A 10,000-nucleotide genomic window follows, 5' to 3' on the forward strand; every position below is an offset into this window, starting at 1 on the left:
GTGTGTGTGTGTGTGTGTGTGTGTGTATTAAGCTGTTCCAGAGTTTTCCCACTCCAGCTCTAATCCTCCTGCCTGACTTACTGACCTGCAGCTACTTACTGCTTTCTGTCAGCATGGAGAACACACACACACACACACACACACACTGCAAAATTAATTTATAATATGTATAAATTATGTACATTTGACTATTTTTGTGTTCATGTCTTCCTGTAAAGGACTTGTACTAACTACTTTCAGATAAGTTCTATATATAAGAAAGCGATCGTGATGTGAAGTGCTCACACACACACACACACACACACCCACACACACACACACACACACACACACACACACACACACTCACACACACGTGCCAGGAATCCCATTACAGCCGCTAGTTTGGAAACACGTGCAGAGAGGAGACACACTAATGAGTTGCAGATATGACTGTAACACACACACACACACACACACACACACACACACACACACACACACACCCCAGACTCTTCGGGGGGTGACTGAGGTTTTCCAGGAGCGACCTCAGCGGTCAGGCTGACTCAGCGGTTCGGGGGTTCGGTGTCAGCGAGCGCCGTCACCCTGGAAACATTGTTGCCGTTTCCATGGAAACACCAACGAAGACCAAAGCTGTCCTGCTCGTGATTTTTCTCATTTTTCCCACTTTAGAGTTTGCGGGTGTTGCTAAAAAAAGTTACAGCCAATTATGTTTATAGGCACTCTGCCCTGCATTCTGAACAGATAGGGTTCCATGTAGTGGCAGAACCCTTAAAGAACCCTTTAAGAACGTATGAAATGTTCCAAACGTTCCAAATGTTAAATCATTTTTAAAAGAACCACATTCATTTTATTCTGATTTACTAGTTGTTGTTTTTATTTGAACAAATCAGAGGCTTGTTTGAGTCGTCATGGTTCCATGTAAACCCAGGAAAAGGAAGGTTCTTCCATGGTTCCTTGGCTTGTACAGTGGTTCTATGCGGAACCATAATGACTCAAAGAACCCTCTGATTGGTTAAAATAAAAAACCTGGTAAATCAGAATAAAGAAATCAGTGCGGTTCTTAAAAAGTTCCTTTAATCCAGCTGGTTTGGAAGGGTTCCGTAACCAAAGAACCTTGAAGAACCTTCCTGTTCAGAACCTTCCTGTTCAGAGTGCTGCCGTGTGACTCCCAGCAGCAGCAGGATGTGTGATGTCAGCTGTAATATTCTGCTGACGGGACGTCCGTCCAGAGGTCCTGTGTTGGATTTGATTCTTCACTTTTGAGACTAAGCCTCCTCAGACTCGTCTCTGATTGGTCGGGTCGGACTCGCCGCTCACAGTGTTTTCACAGCCAGTGGTGGAAGAAGTACTCAGATCTTTTACTTAAGTAAAAGTAGAAATACCACAGTATAAAAATACTCTGTTATAAGTAAAAGTCCTGCATTCAAAATGTTACTTAAGTAAAAGTACAAAAGTATTAGCATCAAAATGTACTTAAAGCAACAAAAGTAAAAGTACTCATTATGCAGAATGGCCCATTTCAGAATAATACAGTATATATTCTATTATTGAATTATAATTATTGATGCATTAATGTGTAAGCATCACTTTCATGTTGCAGCTGGAAAAGGTGGGGCTGATTTCCATTACTTTATATACTGCTGGGTAGCTTACAGTAATCTATAATAATACATCACAATGTATTAGTTGATTATATTTTGTATTAATAATCTGAATCTGCAAAGTAACTAGTAACTTAAGTTATCAAATAAAGGTAGTGGAGTAAAAAAGTACAATATTTCCCTCTGAAATGTAGTGGAGTAGAAGTATAAAGTAGCATAAAATGGTAATACTCAAGTAAAGTACAAGTACCTCAAAATTGCACTTAAGTACAGTATTCGAGTAAATGTACTTAGTTACTTTCCACCTCTGGTCACAGCAGCAGACGGGAATGACTGATGAGTAACGATGTGTTAACACAGAGAACCAAAAACTGTTCTGATCTGTCAGTACAGACAGGAAGAGACAGGACTTCTTCCTCTTTAACCCACATCACAGCAACATGATGAGCAACGTGCAGTAAACCCCACACAGCTGCAGTATGAAGCGTTTCAGAACACTGGACGTCCTGAACGACCCCGTCTACCAAATATTCTGATGTCCGACGAGTCTACATGGAGTCAGAGAAATAACTTTCCTCCTGCAGCGATCTTCTTCATCCTCTCTGTCCAGATGGATCGGTTCTCACGTGGCGAACACCGCCTGCGTTTGCATAAAGTTAACACAATTCCGGCTTCAGTCCCCTCCCCCTTCCCCTGCGTCGCATGCTTGGTTTGCACTGCGAGCTATCCCAGCATGCACTGTGCAGGGAACCCAGAATGCACCTGGAGGCTGAGCAACTCAAATCCACATCACTCCATGTTTTTTTGTGCAGTTCCCAAACTGTTCAGGACCTGGCTGGGATCAGATTCAGACTCTGGACCAAACCTTTTAAAGATGGAGGTGTTTGTGTTAGTCCCCCTCCCCCCCCCCCCCCCCCCGAGACACTGGCTGGATCCAGACCTGCAGACTACAGTCTTGCAGACTCTGGTTTTGTCGTCTGACATTACCCAGAGTGCTCAGTGTGAATATGTGAGTGTGAGTTTGGGGGCTGCAGAGCTGTGAGGCGGCAGAGGAGGAGCTAAAGGCTCCGATCCAACATGTCAGCTGACGTCTTTTAGCATCGTATTCGCAGTGCAATGAACTGTGGGAAGTCTGCGGGACGCTCTGTCTCTCTCTCAGTCTCAGGAAACATGGCTGATGATGTCATTCTAGGTTTTTATTTGTTTGAGTTCACTGAGTTTCGTGAAGCTCCGAGCCGAGTGTCCTGTCTGATGTGAGTGTATGTGTGTGTGTGTGTGTGTGTGTGTGTCTAAAGTGTGTGTGGGTTGGTGTGGGCTGGAAAATAAGGTCATCTGCCTGGGACAGCAGGTCCAACTCAAACAAGACTGTTGTCACACACACACACACACAAACACTACAGCTCCCCACTAGCCTGCACATGCTGATATTGATCTGTCAAATAAGCACACACACACACACACAGGCACGCACGCACACACACACACACACACACACACACACACACACACACACACACACAGCTCGGCAGGACACACTCTGTCCTCAGCGCTGACATGGATAACGGGAACTCTCTCTCCTCTCATCTCTTCTCACTCTCCTCAGCAGCTCATTGGCCGACGCACTGCAAAGCTGCTCCCCGATTGGTTGAGGCTGGCTCAGCGGCAGCCAATCGGCACGCTTCGTAGCGCTGCGCTGCATCATGGGAGGCGTCATCTCACTGCCGGGAAGAGCCGAGAGGAGCCGGCATCACTCCTCTTCCCCGCTCCGCTCCGCTTCCAGACAGACTCCTGCTTCCCGGAAGTGTGTGTGTGTGTGTGTGTGTGTGTGTGTGTGAGTGTGTGTGTGTGCGTGTGTGTGTGTGTGTGTGTTTGTTGTTCTCCAAACCCAGGAAAGTCCTGGAAAAAGAGAGTTTATCAGAAATAAAAGAACAACTATATAAATGAGTAACTTTGTCCCGGTGGGTTTCCACATGACTGAGCTCTCTGTGATCCATTTTTGCCCGTTCAGGGTGAATAATCCACCTGATTTTGCCAGTAATCAGTTTCTCCTCTGTCCAGTCAGAGTCGCTCATCTCTTCCACAGAGTCAGGAACTCTCTGCTGTCTGAATACAAATTAAAATAAATCCTCTGTCTCTCTTCTTAGCTCCTTTTCCCCCCAAGAACTTCTGTCTTTCATCCCTCTGAGCTCTAGATGTGATTTCAGCTCTGAGTCTCTGCTTCAGCTCTCATAAAGATCAGGATCTGTTTGTCCCTGTACGGCCCAGTTTTAGACCAAGCAGGAAATACATTATTACACATTTTAAACAATGCATAAACAGCTGTAAATATCGAAAATATGCAGCAGAGAAGTCCATATGTACAAGATAATGATTATATTCTGAAGGCAGATCGTTCAGCAGATGCTTGTTCTGGTCACAGGAACATCGTCAGGTTGTTGACCTTTGCCCTCAGTAACTTTGGATGCTTGTAAGTTTTAGTGATGAAGGAACTGAAGCTGCTGTTGCTCTCTGCAGACTCTCTGGACACCAGCATCAGCTAAACGCCTATAAAGGAAAATCTACAGCAGTGGACTCCAACCGTCTGTCCTGAGCGTCTGTCTGCAGGTTTTCACTCCAACCAAACACGACACCGGCTGATCTGAGCGACCGAACTCTCCTTCAGCCAGAGACGAGGAGCTAATTAATAAAATCAGCTGCAGAAGAGTCTGGTTGGCGTGAAACCTGCAGACAAGACTCTCGGATGCGAAGCCGCCTCTGGCCACCAGGGGGCGCTGTGAGACCGCAGACGGGCTGCTGCAGGTCTGTGTGGGGCAGCAGGGATCAGGAGGGCGAGACGGGCTGATGTCAGGCGACAGGAATCCAGCCTGAGTCAGGACCGGACCGGGCGACCGGCCGGCCGTCTAGACTCTGACAAACTCACAGGTCGGTTTCATCTGCTGAGCTGCACTGGAGACTGTGGCTGACTGGTTTACTGACTGGTTTACTGACTGGTTTACTGACTGGTTTACTGACTGGTTTACTGACTGGTTTACTGACTGGTCTACTGACTGGTTTACTGACTGGTGGACTGTCTGACTATAGTAAAGGACAATATCAGTGTAATTTAGAGCTCTAGCCCATTAACTTCTGTGAGTCAGTTTGCAGTGGCTGCCACATCCCACTGAGCAGTTTGACATTAATCATCTGTTTCAAACATCAGGTTGAGGATAAACTGAGACAAGTTCAGTAACATCTACATCTCATACATACATACGGTACATATGGACTTATCTGCTGCATATTTTTGATATTTACAGCTGTTTGTTAGATAAACAGATCCTGAGCTATATGAGAGCTGAAGCAGAGACGCAGAGCTGAAATCACATCTACTGCTCGGTTATTTTTTAAAATCCAAACTTCCTGGTAGGCTGGCTGACTGCCTGACTATTAATGAGTAAAATGATTATGAGCCAGTAGTTTCTGCTGGTTGTCTGTCTGTAAATCAGTAAGTGTGTGTCCAGGTTGTTTCCTCCGTCTCATCACAGTCCAGTTGAACCTGTTCAGCAGACACACTTTTCCCCACACCTGACTGCAGAATCCAGACTTCCAGACAAGTTCAGGTTTTCTTTCCAGGCACTGAAGACATTTCCTTGCAGCTTTTCTGTCCAGATTGCTTCTCACTCCCTGGTGGCAGCAGGCCAGCGCTGAGTGTGTGTGTGTGTGTGTGTGTGTGTGTGTGTGTGTATGTGTGTGTGTGCGTGTCCAGATTAGCTGAAATCATTTCCATGCATTGCGCCAGCTGCAGAGTTTTGCTGAGTCATGTTGTTGACCTGCTGTCAGCAGACTGCCTGCTTACTGGAAGCTGCTTGTTGTGAAGCTGCAGCTGGTGACAGATAAGACACGGATCCGGATACTTTTATCATTTTACATTTATTCTCATAATTCATACATTTCATACTTTTGCATATTTTATGTCATATATAGTTTTCGCTCATTCTTTGTCTCAGCATGTTCTACTGCTGTTATTTTGCACACATGCTACACTAAATACATCCCATACTTTTTCATTTGTATGTTTTTACTTAATAGTGTTGTAATTGTCATTTGTGTGATGCTATATTCTTATTTCTACTCTATATCTTGTGCTGCTGGCCCCTGGCGCTGTGTGCTGCTGCAGCGACCCAGTTTCCCGACAGCGATCATTAAAATCTGAACTCATATTCAGAATTCAGCAGAACCCAAGAACAATCTGTTTTTCAGCTGTTGGATCTGCTGAATCGACTCACAGGTTCACACTGCCGCTCATTTTCTTCACATGACAAACAATACCGAGAAGCTCACTTCCTCCATCATCATCATCATCATCATCATCATCATCATCATCATCATCATCATCCTCCTCAGCAGCAGCAGTGTGTTTCTCTGCAGTGAAGGACTGAATGAGGTCATGATGTGCGGCGGCTCGGTCGGTCCTGTTGAGCCTGGTGTCAACAACAACACACACATTCCTGAAGGAGGGAGGGGGGTGAGGGAGTGTGTGTGTGTGTGTGGGGGGGGGGGGGGGGGGAGAAAGTGAAGAGAGACAGAAAGTAAAGATGACAGATTGTTTTTTTTGTTTCTTATGCTTTAATTATCACAAGGGAAAGTCCGCTGAGCTCCTCCCTGCTGCGGTCACACTGGGAGCTTCCCAGTACAACCAGTCTAACCCTAACCCTGCAGCAGCCGGGGGTTCGGTGCCTTGTTGCTCAAAGGCTCTGGGCAGGAGATGTTAAGAGAAGGGAGAGCCTTACTCATCATCCCCCACCCACATGTTCCCAGCCAGGAAGCAGTGATTCAAACTGGCAACCTTCTCTCACCTTCTCTAATGGAGAGAGAGAGAGAGAGAGAGAGAGAGAGAGAGAGAGAGAGAGAGAGAGAGAGAGAGAGAGAGAGAGACATCATGTTACAAACCTTGTAGGCTATCTCCTAAATGTCACTTTTTTCAGGAATTTGTTTTCAGTCTGACCATCATGACTTTAGTTCATCCGACCCACAAAGGAACATGAATCCTTCAACTGAAGTTAAAACTTTCAAGTAAATGCGAAGAAGTGCTGCAGCCTTTTTTTGAATGTCTGTAATAACTGCTGACAATGCATTTCTTTCTGTACAAAGTCCCCCAAACTGGAGTCACATGACAGCAGCGATATGAAGGAAACAGAAACACAGCTAGTGAAGCTGAAGGTTTGTTTTACTGAGAGCATTAAGAGGATGAAAGGGCGAGCGAGGTGAACTCTCTCCTGACTCTCTCCAGCTCAGTCGGGGTTGTGGTTAACACGTAAAACACAGAAACCAGCGGCGGCAGAATCCTCTCCGCATCGCTCAGCCTCGTAAAAACAAGAACAAGTATGAGTCGAGCTGTGGAGAGAGGGGGAGAGAGAGAGAGAGAGAGAGAGAGAGGCTGAGCTTCAAAGGGGAAACCCCGACTGGTCTCTCTCTCTCTCTCTCTCTCTCTCTCTCTCTCTCTCGCTCTCTCTCTCTAGTTTCTGTGGGAAAGTCTTCTTGTGTGTTGGATTGGCTGGTTGTTGCTGAGGCAGGTTTGTCTGCAGCGTTGCAGAGCGGTTGCCTCAGCATCTGGGTCAGTCTGTCGCTCCACGTTGGTTTCTCTGACACGACTTCCACTGCCTCAGAGTTATTACGATGTGTTATCTACATCTCTGCTGATGTTAATCGTGTTGTGCTGCCTGTTAGGGTGTAGCCAGTACGGGCTGAGCGATATCAATACTGATACATTCGTGTGCCAATATTCAATATCTTTAAATTTGAACATATTCATACAGAGAAATTCGAAACAACTCTCCATGTTTCCGTCAGAATTTTCTTCTTGTCAGGTGGAAAAACCTCTGAAACAGAATGTAGACCATCATGGGACACTAAAACTAATAACTACACTACTACAACTACTACTACTACTACTACTACTACTAATAATAATAATAATAAAAGATATCAATGCATACTTGTGTGGAATCTGGTCAAAATGTCTCGTTAGAGTCAGATCAGGTTCAGGTCTTCCAATAGATAACCAGTGTAGTATCAGTTCCACAGTACATAGCCTACATAATCAATCAAATTGCATCAGATCCATCATATCAGAGGTGGACGACACTGACTGGATGATATTCTGTTTTTAATAAAAGGACGATACTGGCAGCGTAAATCAGTCTGACCGCACTGTCTATCTGTGTTGTGTTGCATATTCATTTGTTTTGGCGTTGGCTCATGTGAATGCAAGCAAACAATAATAAAGATGGTGTAATCAGGTGGATGTTGTGTTATTATAACTGCATACAGGGTAAAATAGTGACATTTCACAATTAATTCATCCAGCTGGGTGCTTTTCTTTTTCTTGTTTATGCTTTAGTCTGCAGCATGCTAGCTGTTTGATAGCATGTTTGCTGCATGTTGGCCTGTTGATTTCTTAGCATGCTGATATGTTGTCTTGTTAGCTTTTTGTGCTGTTTGCTAGTAACACTATGACTAAGACTTATGAAATATGAAAAAAATATATAAATAGTCTATCTATATTATGATTAAGGCACAAGCTGTATTCCTGAATTTCCCCAAGGGGATTAATAAAGTGCTATCTTATCTTATCTTATCTTATATGATAGTATAGATATGGCAGCATAATACTCAGCTGTTATAAAGGTATAATTTTACTGATACAGTTCTGTTTCTGAAGATCAATAGTGAGTTTGGATTTTCAGCCTGGATTATAGCACAGATCTGTAACATCAAATCCTACGTACTCAATATTTTGCAGACGGGAACTGAGCATCGCCTATAAATGTGTCCGTGCACTGTGCAGATCTCAGCAGAAATCTGTGATCTGGAATGCATCCTCCTCTTCACCTCCTCCTCTTCACCTCCTCCTCCTCCTCTCCTCCCTGCAGTATTGATGCTCCTCCCACGCTCTCTACGCCTCTCTCTCTCTCTCTTATACAATTCGTGTATTGAGCGTGTGAATTTGTTTGTGAGCAAGGCAGGCCTGTGTAGTCCAACCTCATACAGTAGCTCTGAAATCTATACCACACACACACACACACGCACACACACACACACACACACACACGCACACACACACGCACACGCAACCTTTACATGGTGACAGGAGAATGAGTCATCAGCGTTAGATAATCGCTTAGCCTGGAGATGGTGAGGATGACGATGATGATGCTGGTGGTGATGCATCATGGGGGAAAAGCGGCTCCCTCTGCCCAAGCCTCATATCCATCACTCATTTAAAAGGAAACAGAAATAATAACCTGATTTAGCTCTCTGCACTGTGTAGCCTGTAGCTCACAGCTGGTATTCTCTTGCTGTATTCTTTGTAGTGGGCAGGCAGTAACACTGTGGGGTTAGGGGTTCGATTCCCACAGAGAGATATTAAAAATATATAGACTGCTGCTAGTGTAGGCACTTTGGATGAAAGGTGTTTTGCACAGAGGCTGAAAACCTGCTTTACAGGCTGATTGATTTTCCTGTTGCATGTGAGAAATATAATATGTATAAACTGTGACTTTTGTCTGACAGTTTTATGTAATGTAAACTGAACCATTGAACTCATTCAGGGCGTATTGTATGTTTTGTCCTGGGATTGTTGCCACATGCTCCTGGTGAAGAGGATTTACAGTTTTACAGTTTTACAGCATTACAAATCAAAACACTGGAGAACTGTGTGTTAGTTAATAAAGTGTAAATCTGTATCAAGCAGCTAGAAACAGAGAGCAGCTGAGTCAGCTTGTTGTGGTGTGGCTGTAGATCCATTCAGTAACGTTCTCAGTAAAAGTGAATAGTGTGATAAGGTGGATTTGGTTACTGTGACACAGGAAACTGTCTTGTCTCAGGCTCATTTAGAGGGTTGGGGTTAGACACAGAGGTTCAGTTACAGTTTTTGTTCTTCTCTGACTTGTTCATTTCACACTGAAGATCTTCCTCTGAAGCTCACTGCATCATGTTTGCTGTAGAAATCCTCCTTCAGGTTTCTTCACACCTCTGAGGAGAAACTGAACACATTCAAGACGTCGTAAAACAAGACTGGATGCTCAAACTCTGCTGGGTAACATTTCCAACATGCATCCGGTTCTTGGAAATATGCGTCTATACCGAACATACCACAGTATCTGACTGTAAGAGGGAGGGAGCGAGGGAGCGAGGGAGCGAGGGAGTCCTATTTGTTTTAATTCCTGAGAATCTCATCTGCTGCAGCAGCACTTAACAGCTCAGGTTTCCTACACAGCGATTAGTCAGCATGCTGATGCTTTCACTGGATGTTTATGTGGGATGAGCTCAGAGAAATGCAGTCGGCCGATCATCAGCCCATAGCTGCTTAAAAAGACGAGCAGAACATTTACCATGGCCTCAGTGATTTGACCCGT

Source organism: Centroberyx gerrardi, chromosome 9 (assembly GCF_048128805.1).
Source record: "Centroberyx gerrardi isolate f3 chromosome 9, fCenGer3.hap1.cur.20231027, whole genome shotgun sequence".
Lineage (NCBI taxonomy): Eukaryota > Metazoa > Chordata > Actinopteri > Beryciformes > Berycidae > Centroberyx > Centroberyx gerrardi.